The sequence below is a fragment of the Ornithodoros turicata genome, chromosome 7 (genome assembly GCF_037126465.1).
Source record: "Ornithodoros turicata isolate Travis chromosome 7, ASM3712646v1, whole genome shotgun sequence".
Taxonomy (NCBI): Eukaryota; Metazoa; Arthropoda; class Arachnida; order Ixodida; family Argasidae; genus Ornithodoros; species Ornithodoros turicata.
The window spans coordinates 8,255,592-8,270,464 of record NC_088207.1 but is presented as its reverse complement, the minus strand read 5'-3'; the positions used below and the strand labels follow the sequence as shown (position 1 = coordinate 8,270,464).

The window sequence follows — 14,873 nt, the reverse complement described above, 5'->3', positions numbered from 1 at the left end:
ACCCGCACGTTGTTGCGGGTGGCGGGTCTATGTTTTCGGTGTCGTGCGGGTATAGCGGGTCGGGAGCGGTCGACGCATTTTACCAAACACTATTAGAAAGCACACCGAGTTGCTCAATTTCTTGCGCGTCTGTACTGCAGTCGCTGGAATTATGACGTAAAACGTCGCTGACGAGGGCGGAACAAACGCTCACACCGTTTGTGGGCAACAGCGCCTGTGTGTCCTTCTTCGTCCATGTCGCGTTTCGTATCACCATGCCTCGCATCACAAACAAACACGCATTTGCACCTTTTTGCCCCTTGCGCTGATGTCGTACAAGAAACCATGCACACAGACGCATCTAATCATCAGGCATAGCCCAGGATTTTTTTTATTGCGTGTTAGCGCCGCGAAGCAACTGTGGCTATTAGCGGCGCACAGGCGTGGACAGATGGAGAGAGGACAGCAGGGAGGCGTGGGGTACAGGGGTGTTAGTGTGCGTCCTGGGCCGACTTCAGGGGGAACTGTGCCGACATTCGTCTGGAAAGTCTTCGGAAAACCCAGGGAAAACCTCAGACAGCACAGCCGGTGGTAGGATTCGAACCCACCACCTCCCAGTCTTCAGCACGACCTTGGCTACAACCAACGAGCGGACACCTTAGCCCACTCAGCCATGCCGCTGGTGCATAGCCCAGGGAGTACTCTCAGTTTACTCCTCAACGTTCATCGCGTAGCGGGTTGGGTGCGGGTGAGCTTTCGGAAAAAATATGCGGGCGGGTGCGGGTATCAATTTCTAACAGGACGCGGGTTGCGTGCCGGGTACGGATTTGTACCTGCGCGTATTTGTACCTGCACGTGCCCAGGGCATCACGCCGGCCATCTCTGTGTCTCAGATTGTCCAATCAAGCTCCATCCGGGGGCCTCCGTCCCAAGCTGAGACCTGCGTCCACATGCATGAACAGTTCATCTAGGCTGTCCAGTAATATGGAAATTGCATGGCAAATGGACGGCACAGCTGCGCCCCCTTAGACCTGACCATGCCCGAAAGGAATCCTGCTAAACCATTCCAACATTGGGCACCTGAAGGTTCCCCGCTCTGTCAGGTATCTGAGGTGCACCGCGCAACTCACCAGCGGAACGACCTGCATCGATCCCGTGTACAGCAGGCCCTCCCGGAAACTATCGAAGTTGGCGCCGCCCTCTCGAACCTTCGTCGACTCCGGCCGGAACTGCTGCGCGAAACCGAAAGACAACTGTTACCCAGACAGCCCTCCCCTCCCCTCCCTGTGGATGACGACCTCATCGATTTGGACGTCGACGTAAAGCTGTGATTTTGTTCGGATGCCTGAACACTTTTGGGATGGGGCAGATCGTGGACGTTTTCGACATTACATGACTGTGTTGGTTCCTTCTAGATGGCGCGGCCGCTTGTCAATCACATGTTTGGGTAGCGGCGAAGCTAAAAAAAAACTGGATATAGGGTGCGGTGACTAGAGGGGACGGGTGCTCTATTTGGGAGGTTGTAAGCGGCCATTCCTGAAAGGCCCTTTTTTGTGTGTTATCGTGCTTCCTGGAGCGGACTTCAAGGTATATGTTGGAGGTTGTAAGATAGTAAACCTTTGTACACTGTTTTCTTGAGATATTTGACTTTCTGTTCCTTCGCGGGTTGAGCGGGCAGACACGACCCCGGGAGTGGGAACTTAGGGTCTGTTCGCACGAGGGATGGTGGCAGGGAAAAAGCCTCGTAACACTAGTGACGTCAAGCGGACCGTTTGCATGGCGGAGGTGAACGGTTCGCGCTCTCTGAAAATCTCCCTCGCGGCTGGGATGTGCACATTTCCATGACGTAAGGTGTGACGTTTACGCAGTACGCGGATAAATCTCGGGGATCTGTGCGCCGTCCGAACCTACCCTTAGTTCCCCACAAAGTTCAAACCTGCCTCAAAAGAAACCCCAAAAGAAAACTCAGGTTTAGGCCCTAAAGATTAATCCCTATATGGAAACAAGGACAGTGACTGTAACTCCAGGAAATTCACTACGGATAGATGGATTCAAAATCAGTGCCGGCATTCTAGTCTTAGTAAAAAAAAAAAAAAAACATCTTTCAAAGGTTGCCTTAGTGGTCCGACATACGATGTCGCTTCCTAAGTTGAACCTTGGCGTACCTAAATTTGACCCTCTGAAGAAAGGGCCACCTTTTTTAAGACAAAGATAAAGAGGCAGGGAAGCCAATTACGATTCATACTGAGCCAAACGAGCAGCAAGCAGGACGGAAATACTTCTGTCCTGCTCAGTTATTTCACTCAGTATGAAACCCTTTTTTTTAACATTACAACTCAAAGCTCTCGGAAAAGCACGAACCGCCCGATATTTAAAAGCTCCTTTGGTAGCCTAGCTCATTTATGCAAAGTTAAAACACCTGTCTTCGTAAGCTCAATTATTGTCACTGGTTACTGAAGATACGGTGGTCCAAACTAGGCGACTTTCTCTGAGCTCTAATAACTTTTGCACAATGGACGTGCACCCAATAAAAGTAGTCTAGATGACACATAGAAAAAGGTAATAACAGCAGCTTTGTACAGTGGCGATTTACATATATACCCGTATATATATGTATATATATAGCCACATATGCAACAGTACCGTGCATGCTGGAACACACCATAAGACGCGCGTAGTTGACCAATATGGCAGAATCACTTCATTTGCTAAGTTTTATCACAAACGTAAAACATGTATCAGTTCACCCTGCTCGATAACTCAACTTGGAGAAGTAGATATATATCAGTAAAAACCGGGACTGGTGTACTTAAAAACGGGGAAAAACTATAGTTAAATGTCAGATATGCCGATTTTGAAGTGCCGCAGAACTGAGCGATACTCGCATTTTGTGTTCATTAGCGAGCACTGAATATGTGTGCGAAATATCTTGGTCCAACTGTCCGTAGTTTTTTAGAAAATATTTTTTTTTAGTTCCCACGCCCGCCCGTCAGACCGTCGGCAAACCCTGCGCACGGGCGCACCGACGTCACTGCTCTCGGTTTATCTGTCTTTGGCTTGGCTTGGCCGCTTGGGTTCTTTCGTTTCGTCCTCTGTGCATCGCACCAACGGTGATCGTACCGATCGTACATAAGCGAACAGCTGTTATGTTATTGCTAAGCCGGAAACAAAGCATGTGAATATTTCTTGGCACGACGTCGTTTGGAAAGTACACTTCCTTGTTCTGACCTTGTCTTTTATGGGCTGGAGCGATATGATACGTGATATGCCACGGCGAAGTTGTCGAGAATGCGACGGTGCTACACTGCTAGAACAGTTCATCGGGGCATTCAAGTGTTACCTATTATAAGCTGCCAAAAGACCAAGCAGTGCGAAGCTCTTGGCTGACAGCGACAGCGGTGCCTGATAAGTTCCACTCCAAGGATTTCGTTCACAAATGTTATCATAGGTTACGCGCAACTCCAAAGGCAATTTGGGATCTCGGCACGAAATCGTCTGATGAAAATCTGAGATGCCCGAGACACAAATTTTGAACGTGCCACGGAGGATCAAAGCAAACAACAACAACTTTATTTTTGACCTTGGAGAGTGGGGAGGTTCATCGCCAGAGGCGATACTCCCCCCCATTGCTGGTGGGGAGGTGGGGAATAAAATAACGAGTCCCTTCACAATAACGATCGTAGTCCGATGGTGTCCAGAAATGTCAGAACAGCTTTGAGCGCAGAGCGTTGCTGAGCTGGATTGGGCCAGGGACCAAGCAATTTCGACAGGGAGAAGGGGCGAGAGTCCAGCTGACGAAGAGACTCGGAGAGTGTGGTTCGGGAAGGTTGGTAGTGAGAAAATGAAGAAGAATATGCTCCAGATCCTCAAGAGCACCACAGTGGCAGCAGGTGGGAGAGTCAACTTGCCTTAAGCGGTAACGCCACTGAGCTGTAAAGGACGGAAGGGGAACCTTTGAATATAGGATCAAAGCAAAAAACGAGAGCAAAAAGGTAAGTCGAGGTTCAGATATAAAAATAACATGAATCGATCGTGCAGCTGTCCTACTGCGCTTACTCTGATATAGCCACGATTAACAACACAATAGTATTGATAATCTAACTTGTGAATTACCACAGATGCACGGTGAAGGCGGAAATGAAGCAGGATCTGACTTGCATCTGGTGCATGAAGAAATTGCTGACACGTTAGTTGCAGTCTAGCTGCTACCAACAGGTATGACAGTGTGATGTTGTAATTTGAGTACTCACGTATGTTCTACTTTTCATGGGCGCTCTCGTGCAGACATCCCCCCCTTGGCACCACTCTTCAATCTGCCCTCAACGTTACAAGCTGTGCTTTCAGGGTGGAAAACAAAGGTCTCCATTCCGATTAGCTGCTATCTCCCAGTTCAAGAACTTTTGCTGTCTGTACACTGGTTCCTGTGGATGGGGTGGTACAAGCTTCACTGTCTGATATAGAACGTACGTTACGTTAGTTCAGTTAATTTGTCTTTTGCACATTTTTGTTACTGTTAGCTGGATTACTGTTGGACACAGAATCATTTCTGACACGCTGAAGCTGATGTCGTCTCCGATAACGTTTTAGAATTTTCACTGTCATCAACGTCCATTGAGCAGGGTGCCTTTACTATCTGTGAATGTTCGAGTGAAAAATAGCAAAGAATTCATGTTAACGTTGTCTATACTTTTATTAATTCACTGTCTGTGTTCTGAGAGCTAACAAAATGGGAACTATTTATTTGTCATAAGCTAAAATACCTGGATTCGACAATACTTGTGTTGAACTTGGAGCATTACTGTGGGCAATGCCACATTCATTATATTTTTAGTGGGTCTACTGCACAAATACTGTGTGCATACTGCATACATGTTGTTCGAAAGCAAAAATACCTGAGCAGTGCTGTGTAGTCTTTTTATCCAAAGTCCATAATCTTACCGCAAAGTCATAGTACGTAGAACAGCAATGTGCAGGTATCCTGCGATAGAGATTCACGACAGAAAGAAGACTGTTGAGAGCATCTAAATTTTAATGAGACGAGACTTTGGTGCACAAGGCTGCTCTGGTTAATGTCTAACATGAAGTTACAAAATCCCAGAATATATAAAACATGTTGTAAGGTAGAGAGCTAGGGTTGGGACAGACATAAAAATAAATATACAAACATATAAAATAAAAAGGGGGTACAACTCCATGAGTTTCAAGCCGGCAAGGGATGAGTAAACAAGACACTTTAGCACTGATTCCCTGAATGTGTTGCCCGTGAATGCCTTTTGTGCCAAATACTTATCTGGCCACCGTGGTCACTCATGTATTATGCTACACAACTCATCCCTTGTCTGTTTGAAACAGATAGCGTCGTACCCTCTTTTATTATACTGTCCTTGTGTTTTTATTTGTATGTTTGTACCAACCCTCGCTCTACTTGCTCTCTACCTTCAACAGGTCTTATATATTCTGGAATTTTGTAACTTCATGTTAGCCCTGAAGAAGTACAGCCTTCTGTGCAAAAGTCTTCTTTCTGTTCTGCACAATCATTATAAAGTAAACATGACTATCCATATCTCGTCATTAAATCCTTTATCTTTATTTTTCTGCAGTGGTGAGCAACCGTAAGGACACATGCAAGAAAGGGAGTTTCTTTGGGATGACAAACACTAATCATCTCACGAGGATACAGTGGCTGATGAATGGTTCATGTTCTCAAGCACATGGAAACTTCAACAAATTATTCATGCAAAAGCCAGTCAATACTACCACCAGAAATTGAACGTGGACCGTCCTGCTACCAGTCTGGGATGTTAAATCTCATGCACTCATTGACTTTTGGTGAATTACTCATTGACTTTGTCCCATGGTGGAGCTCGCCACAGCTCATTTGCCTATCTGTTAATGTTGCGGCGTGTGTCGGGTTTTTCTCTTTGTGTGTTCCAGACTCAGAACGGTTACTTTGGATCAGGTCAGGTACGTTTCATTTAGACATGGCAAACAGAAAGTGATGTTTCTCAAAACAAATTAGCAGTGGCCTTCATGCATTATTGCTACGGCCATTAAGCGTGAATGGAAAGCTGCACATTATGCATGATGACTTTTATCTTGTGCTATGTAATCTTGTTCAAGTTCTGTCAAAAGAGCGTGTAATGCTATCATATAAATATAATTCAGTACTTCCTTTAAGTCGGATGAGTGGCAGCGCATGAATGCAGGAAGGAAACTGTCCTGTTATGGCAAGTGTTTATGTATTGTACATTTATTGTACATTGATCAGTGTGTGCGCTTTTGTCGCGATGATGACAAGAGGCTAAGCCAACACCTCCTAGATATAAGAAAGTCTGGGCCCACGTGACAGAACGTCACATAGGAAGGCCTGCTGTGGATGATGCTATGACGTCAATGAAAGAGCTACCAAGAACAAAACTCGAAGCAGCTACCAAAGCTCACGCATGCCTGCGTGCGTGACGTAAGGCGCAGGCCTTTTATATCTAGGAGGTGTTAGCTAAACACTGTGGTAATGTGAAACTGGCGGAGGTTCTGTCAGCTCAGGAATCAGTGTCGACGACCCACCGTTGATCTTGACGTAGATAAAGCTGAGGATTTTTTTTTCTTTTTGTAATGGTGCCTTTTGTCGGGGGGGTCGGGTCTCCCCTTCTGGTGTTGCGCGTGAGCTGTGGCCTGCGGGTTGGATGGGCGTGATGTCGTCCACAATCAAGCCTTTTTTTTTTTTAATTAGGTTGCTCTTAGGTTACATTTTAACTTCTTGATGCCAGTTTTTTTTCTTCTACCAGGCTTTAACTAAGGTTAAAATAGTAATTGTGCATACCTTATAATAACCATTATATTGCTTATTGAGTTTCACTATCCGGTACTTGTGCTGTTTTTGTTGTGTTTGTTTACTTTTTCAGGACTTCCCGGATCCCTTTGAGGATTGGTGTTCCTTGACGTTATGTGGCACGGCACCTGTTGGGTGGAGGCTGGGGCCGAGGCGGACATGTTCAAGGTTTAGCTAAGTTTATATAACCGGACGATAACCGGAGCAGAAGACGATCCAACACTTGTTTGCCTATGGCACTTTTTGTGTATTACTTGAAAGATGAAAATTAAAGCCGTTGTTTGCCGAGTCTTTTCCCCTGGTTGTGGTCCCGCTGGATTGTTGGTAGGGGTGATTCCTATCTTTTTCCTATTTCAATTCTATCTATTTTCTGTCCTGTACTCTAGTTTTTCTCTTAGCTTTCTCTGTCTCTATCGGTGCTCCCTCCTGTGATACTTCGTGTGGTACGGGGGTGGGCACCATTCTTTCTTTCTTCTTGTGCACTGGAGATGTAATGGTGCCTATCGAAATACGAAAAACAGATTCCTACACGAAGGGGACATATACCTGCGATATCCGCAGTCTAGCACGTTATTATCTAGTAGTATCTGCACGTATCACGTTATTATCACGTTAGTATCTACTTTTTACGCAACATTACATCTACAGGGCAGATTCATATGACGGGTACACGCCAACCTCTATGCAGCGAATGTCTTGCAACGAAGTTCGCGCAGCCGACTACCACGCGCGTTCCGCTGTCAGTTGTTTGCTGGCACCAGCTCCGTGGGACGAAAAACCAGCGGACGGCCTCGGGAAGTCATGCACTAATATGTCACTGTTGCCAGAGTGCAAGGTGAAAGCTTAGTGGAATCAGTCGCTCAAAGAATGCACTTAATCTCACAAATTTTGCAACTACATTCAACAACTTTCTCAAAAGGTACAAGGTGATGACTGGGGATTTTCATCGCCAGGGGCGATTCTCCACCCCATTGCTGATGGTGATGCAGGGAATGGAATAATGAGCCCCTTCACAATAAGGATCGAAGTCCTATGGTGTACAGAAAGGTGAAGAGAGCTTTGAGGGCAGAGCATTTGTGGGCTGGATGTGAGCAATTTTGTGAGAGAGGGGGGGGGGGCGAGAGTCTAGTTCGTTAAGGGATCGGGAGAGTACGGTTCGGGAAGGTTGGTAGTGTGGGCAATGGAGAAGAATGTGCTCTAGATCTTCAACAGCACCGCAGTTGCAGTGTCTGAAAAAGTGTGCAGTATAGCGTGTCGAAAGGTATTCTAGCGGTGCAGTAGGCGAGCAGACGGCAGAATCCCATAGCAAGAAGAAAAAGAAGGCGATTCACGAGACCGTTGCCCACCTCTGTGAGGCCGACAACGGCGAGCCCTTTCACCATCACCACCACCACCACCACCACGCTTCCGGAACCCCGGAATCCCGGTGCCGGCTGTGCTGTCTGGGGTTGTCCTGAGTTTTCCTTAGACGCTTTCAGACATACGTCGGCACAGTAACCTTGGAAGTAGGCCCAGGACGCACATTCCCCCAGGGCGTCAGCCGTGACGTTGCCCACCTCTGTGAGGCCGACAACGACGAGCCCTTCCACCAGCACCACCACCACGCTTCCGGAACCGCGGACGCTGGGCGAAAATACCTGGCATGGCTAGATCGCCGGCGAACGCACACATTTTTTACTCCTCGCGCGGTGTGTCGGACGGCGAACGAAGTTCGCAGCTTTTTCGTTGTACATTCGCTCCATGGAGGTTGAACTTACCCGGCTAACCGGAAGAAATCATGTATATTTATTGCTGCAGTGGAAAGAATTACAAGATGTGTTCAAAATGCCTCCCTTCAGCAGCAAGGCCCTGAAGGCGTGATGGTCCTTGTACTTTCACAGTTCTTTGCAGCTGCTCTGTTGTTATTTGCGAGCAACAGTGTAATATCCTCTGTTTTAAAGCTGCATGAGTTACAGGGTCGCTGTCGTAGACCCTGTCCTTTACATGGCCCCACAGAAAAAATCCAGCGTGGCTGTTCAGGCTGAACAGGCTCAGAGGGTAAAACCCAATGGTCATTAAACGTAGCGTCCAACCATGTACAGGAACGGCGGTACGCGTGAGCTGGGGCACCGTCGTGTTTGTGCCACGCGCTGCGTCGCTCAGAAAGAGCATTTCATAAAGGTAGTCTTGGACCGTGTCTCGAAAAACCCTCCCAGAATTTTCGCAACATACATGGCCCCGTTTAGATGGCCTTCAAATTCATTCAAGAAATGTGGCGCAATGACCTGGTCTTCTCAAATTCCACACCACACATTAAACGAGCACTGCCACTGGTGTTTATATGCTTGGATCCAGTTGGGTTCACTGGAGACAAGTATTGTTGGTTCTGCATGAGGCTCTACGACAGCGACTCTGTAACACCTGCAGCTTTAAAACAGATGATATTACACTGTTGCTCACAAATAAAGAAACAGAGCAGCTGTAAAGGACTGTAAAAATTACAAGGGACCGCCTCCACCTCTGCCTTGCTGCTGGAGGGAGGCACTTCGAACATGTCATGAAATTCCTTCCATCAGCAGCAATAAATGTGCATCGTTTATTCCGGTCCACCAGTTACATATGCAGCCCGCTAGAAATAATGGTGTGTAACGACGGTATTCCTAGGCTGCGGACGTCCCAGGCAGCTTTCTCCTTTGTGTAGGAATCTGTTTTCTCCTATTTAGATAGACGCCGTTACCAAAGAGCTTCTGCTTTATCTACTTCAATGTCAACGGCTGGTCGTCCACACTACTTCCTGGGATCCCAAGCAGCATAGTATACTGAAAGTCGAGTGCAACAGGGGTGGACGGGTAGGTGGAAGGCCTTGAACACACTCGTGAAACTAAAGAACATTGGTAAGACACATACCGTCCACCCCCATTTGCGCTCGAGTTTCAGTACATTGTGCTGCTGGGGAGGCTGAGTTCGTTCAGTGTAGAGATAACTTGATGCGTCCTGAAAAATAATCGGAATGCGTCTAGTGGAGAGCGGACAGAACCGTGCGCAGCGCTGTCCAATAGGTGCGTTCCTTTCACTATCTTTACACGAGTCATCTCCGTCACACGTCCAAGTCATCTTTACACGAAACGAACTAATCATTAGCAGCTTATCGTTATCGCGAAAAACACGCTCTCTAGTATGACCAACGAAATTTAGCTCGCGTAGAGGCAGCTACCGAGAGGGAACATGGACATGTCACCCGCGGCTGTTCGTTACTTTCCGGCACCCCCATGTGCGATCCAGGGGAATGAACACGCAATTGACTCAAAGAGCGCGTCCGTGCACTGCTCCACGCAACCGAAACCAATTAAGTAGTCCAACAAATCGCTAAGAAAAGGATATTACTCGTGTTGTTCACGATAACAATTCCGAGAACACGGTCAACCAATCAGGTTATTCCTTTTGGGGTAGCTGAGATTGCTCATTCTTTGATTTACTTTAGCCCCTTGGCAGATCGTAGTGAATTTGTCTTGTGTCTTCGGCTTGGTTTGCTACTGGATCTCATAGCGTACAGACGCCTGCGTACATATGCCTGCGACACAAGCGATCCGCTAGACTGTTCACATTGTGAGCAGTAGACAATCCAGCGCCATCTCTCGGAGCCACGCGACATCATGCGATGACATGATGGTGACTCACGAGGAACGGTTTAAAGCGTAGCCGTCTGCGTACGGCGTGTCTTCATGCTCTTTCTGCGTGTGCGGCATGTAGCAACCCTCGGTCCACTGCCTTAGCGGAAAATCAGTACAGTTCGGAATGTTCTAGTAGGTTCTACAGGTTTTCCCGTCCATTTTAGTCGAAGTGTCATCTGAATTAGCCCAGGTGCCATCTGAAATAATCCAAGCGCCATTCAATTTAATCCGGGCGCCATCTGAAAAAATCCAGATGCTATTCAATTTAATCCAGGTGCCATCTGAATTAATCCATGGCGTTTTTAAGCACTATAACCGTTTATTCACACCAGGGACATCCCCGCAGAACATTCTACAGACATGTACTGGAAGTAAAAGTAAAGAGCTACTGACAGGACTTACGTTCTACTGCGTCTTATGTTGAGCATTCGCACAGCGCCGAGATATCGGGAGTTGGAGCGGAAGTATAGCAGATGACACCATTGGTCATGTCGTCTGCTAAGGAACATCTTGTGACTGATCTGCAGGATATTCCACGCGGTTAGCAGAGCGCGAAAAGGCATGATGCTCATAGCAGACGACACCGTGGTTCTGTCGTCTGCGAAAGAATATCTTGTGACTCTGCCGCAGGATATTCCCTGCGGTTTGAAGAGCACGGAAAGACATCACGCACATCCTGCAGCTTAGTCACAAGATATTCCGTAGCAGACGACATGGGCAATGGTGTCGTCTGCTGTGTGAGCCATGCCTTTCTGTGCCCTTCTAACCGCGCGGAATATCCTGCAGCTCAGTCAGAAGATATCCTGTAGCAGACGACAGCACCAGTGGTTTCGTCTGCTATATGAGTCATGCCTTTTTGTGGTCTTCTAACCATGCGGAATACCTGCAGCTCAGTCAGAAGATATTCTGTAGCAGACGACAGCACCAGCGGTGTCGTCTGCTCTGTGAGCCATTCCTTTTCGTGCTCTTCTAACGACGCGGAATATAGTGTGGCTCAGTTAGGAGATATTCTGTAGCAGAAGACAGCGCCAGTTGCGTCGTTTGCTATATCTCGCTCCATCTCCCAATATCTCGACGTCGTGCGAATGTTCAACATAAAACACGAAAGAACTTCAGTCCCCTCAGCTGTTATTTTTTCACTTTTCCTTCCACTAGAATACTCTACGGGGATGTCCCTGGTACCTGAACCATGGATTAATTCAGATGGCGCTCGGATTAAATTGAATATCACTTGGATTATTTCAGATGGCACCCGGATTAAACTGAATGGCGCCTGGATTATTTCAGATGACACCTGGATTAAATCAGATGGCACCTGGACTAAAATGGGCGGGAAAACCTGCAGTTCTGGTTCCCTTGTTCTCTTCGCTTCAGCTTTAGCCCACGCTCACATCTGGCGCGGTCGACAAAGCGACAAAGTACAAGACGCCTGTTGCGGGGGGGGGATATGTTTATTAAGAAAAAGAAAGGAAAGATCAGCCAGACGAAGGTCGGCTTGCTATTCCAAACAAAAAAAGGCAAAGAAGGGAAGAAGGAAAGAAAAGGGGACGAACAGAAAAATAAGAAAGGAAAAGGGGAAGAAAGAAGGAGAAAAGGGGAAGAAGAAATGAAAAGAAAAGGAAAAGAAGAAAAATAAGAAAAGAAAAGGAAAAGAGAAAAAGTTAAGAACAAAGGAGATAAGGTAAGGAAAGGAAGAGCACAAAACTAAAACTGAAGAGTCACACACACAGTCACACAATCACAAGGCTTTGACAAGGTTCGAAGCGTGAAGAAAGCAGAGGAGCGCTGTGGTGACTGCCCACTGGGTCGAGAGAGAAACACAGGGCTCACAGGGAGCCCAGGAGACCCGTGTTACGCAGAAAGCGGAGCACCGCTTTTGTGACTCTCCACTGGTTAGCTCGCTGCACAGGGCCAAGGAGTGTTGCGAGAGAAACGTCTGTCCGTCCGTCCGTGCACCCAAGCTCTGAGAGATGTTGCCAGAGTACGGCCCGATGATGGTGGTGACGCTGAGAGTGGAGGAGCTGATGAGAGATATCGTTTTCTACACCGCAGCAGGGGCAAGTGGGAGATGAGACGCGGCCCATTTTGAACAGGAGTGAACGGGTGAGGGCAACGTTCAGCCGGAGACGATGTAGAAAGATCTCCTCCTCGCGGGTACAGCGGCAGCCGATGACAAACTCCAGTGAGGGGTCGATGGACTGCAGGAACGCATTAGGTCGGATAGCGTCTACAACAAACTGGCGGGTGCCGTCGCCGCAGAGACGCCGTATAAGCAGGCGGCACGCAAACACCGGGAGCGGTAGTAGGGGCACCGGCGTGGCCGCATCAAGCGCGGCGCGTCTCGCAGCCGCGTCAGCACATGTGTTTCCGTGCAGCCCTGTACGCCCGGGTACCCACTGAAGGCAGATACGGTTGTCACGCCGCTGGCGCTTGATGCGCGGCGCCTCCCTCTGCCCACGTCCGTCCGACGGGATTGGAATCAGCTGTAGACCAGCAGATGCGCCTGTTGCCTTCTCTCTTCCTCTCCTGTCAAGCGTCCGCCCCTACGTCTACCTGTCGTTGCCGATCTTCTTCAAGCTGACACGACGTGGGTTCGAAACTACAGGGTGGAAAGAGGAGTTGGAGTTGGACGGGACTAAAGTGGAAAGAGGAGTTAGTGCAGTGACTCATAGATAACATAGAAAATGTTGTGAACTAGAACCTTCGTTCATGCAAGCTCCGTCCATTAAAGCCGACATGGTCATGGCCTCACTTCTGACTACGTGGTTCCAGCAGTTAGCAGCAGCGTTATCCTCTCTGTTTGGCAAAGGACCGGTACAAATATGGATACTGTACCAGACTTTATCGATCGTTACCCGGTCGTTACATCGACCTTTATCCGATTGTTATCCACAGTGACTTTCGAAGATTTTAAGAAAACTTCAGCCCGTCACTCACGGTACATTCAAAAACACCCTTTCTGGGTAAAATTCGGTGTTTTTAAGCAAATACACCTTTTTTAAATCCACAAAGTTAACCAAAGGCCGCAAAAAGGGTGCTAAAAAAGGTGTATGAGAAAATATACACTCTTTATTACACCGAGTGCTGTATCAAAAAGGGTGTTTTTGTGCTTTTACACCTGTCTTTACACCCTTCAAGTAACACTAGTGTCGAAAAAGGTGTTTACGTTATGTACACCCTTTCTACACTGGTGTTGAAAATGGTGTTTTCATTCGTGAGAGAAAAATTACACTGGCTTGACAGCTCCGCTCATTAGGTAATCACATTATACACGACAGCTTGAGTTGAAAACACAATATTTGACAGGGAGGGATGTCAGGAAGCTCGCTGATATCTTTGACTCATTACAGGCGTACGTGTTAATTGCAAAGACACATTTTCGTCACCGTTACAGACGAGTTTTGCCGCACTAAGCTTAGCGAACGTACTCCAACGAACTGTATTTCAGTATATGATCAACCTGGTACGATTTAGGCTACCGAGGGTGCCCGGACTCATTACTGGCATCGTCTGAAGATGGCAGCATCGTTACGCCGCTCATTTCACGAGCACGGACGACGTTACGATGTTGCGATCTTCACGTCTTCCCTTACGAATGTCCAACTGTTTTTCTTTTACTTTGTTTGAATTTTTTTTTCTTTTTTTTGCTCACTCACAGTGTTGCTAGGACGATGAGGGTTGCCAGTGACGCGCTGCGCTCCAGTTTAGGTTCTGCGGTGGAACCACGGCTGGAACTGTGCCGTCTCTCGGGTGGTTGTTGCCATACAAGCTGTGGAAACCTCCGTTCCCACAACCTCGGGACGTCAGCCCGTCCGTTCCGAGCGCAAAGGAACAAGCAGCACACACAGAAATTCAATGCAAAACAACGTGGTTTATTCACCTTTGACACAGAAGCCTCCAGTCCTCTCCAGGACAAGCAACAGGCAACCAAAGAGAGCGAAGCTAACAGCGGGACCCGCTTAAGTAGAAAAAACACCGCCCCCGTGACGGCTGCAGCCGATCTTATCAGATCCTGACTGTCGGGATGCCAAGCGGCGCTCCATACATCGAAACAATGGCGTGGCCATAAAGCAAAAACGTCGGACTGCATCGCTCGGCATGCTACCGCGGGAGTGATTAAGAAGTGAGAGAGTGAAAGAGTGAAAGAGTGTTAAACACCCTCCTAAGAGGGTATTTAAAGGGTGCAAAACAAGGCATTTTCAAGAAAAAGCACCCCTTCAAGGGTTGTTTTACACAGAATACACCCTCTAAAAAGGGTGTTCCAGACCATAAGGTGTAAAAAGTGCTGTGAGCTACAGGACAAGCCATTTACACCCATAAGGGTGTTTTTCAGTTTACAGTGTTGGCTTCAAGAACATCAGCAAACTGTGCATCGTAATCGCCACCTGGGACGACCAAACTTGCGTGCCATTTTC

General features: G+C 47.6%; 1 long non-coding RNA gene across 1 annotated transcript; it reads right to left on the bottom strand.

Annotated features, from left to right (window-relative positions):
- Positions 1-11,890: 11,890 nt before the first annotated feature.
- On the bottom strand, positions 11,891-14,369 carry LOC135399496 (uncharacterized). Its single transcript, XR_010424308.1, has 2 exons — positions 14,339-14,369; positions 11,891-13,093 (listed from the first exon to the last, which is right to left on the bottom strand). It is a non-coding gene; the product is annotated as an uncharacterized LOC135399496 (long non-coding RNA).
- Between the last annotated feature and the right edge of the window lie 504 nt (positions 14,370-14,873).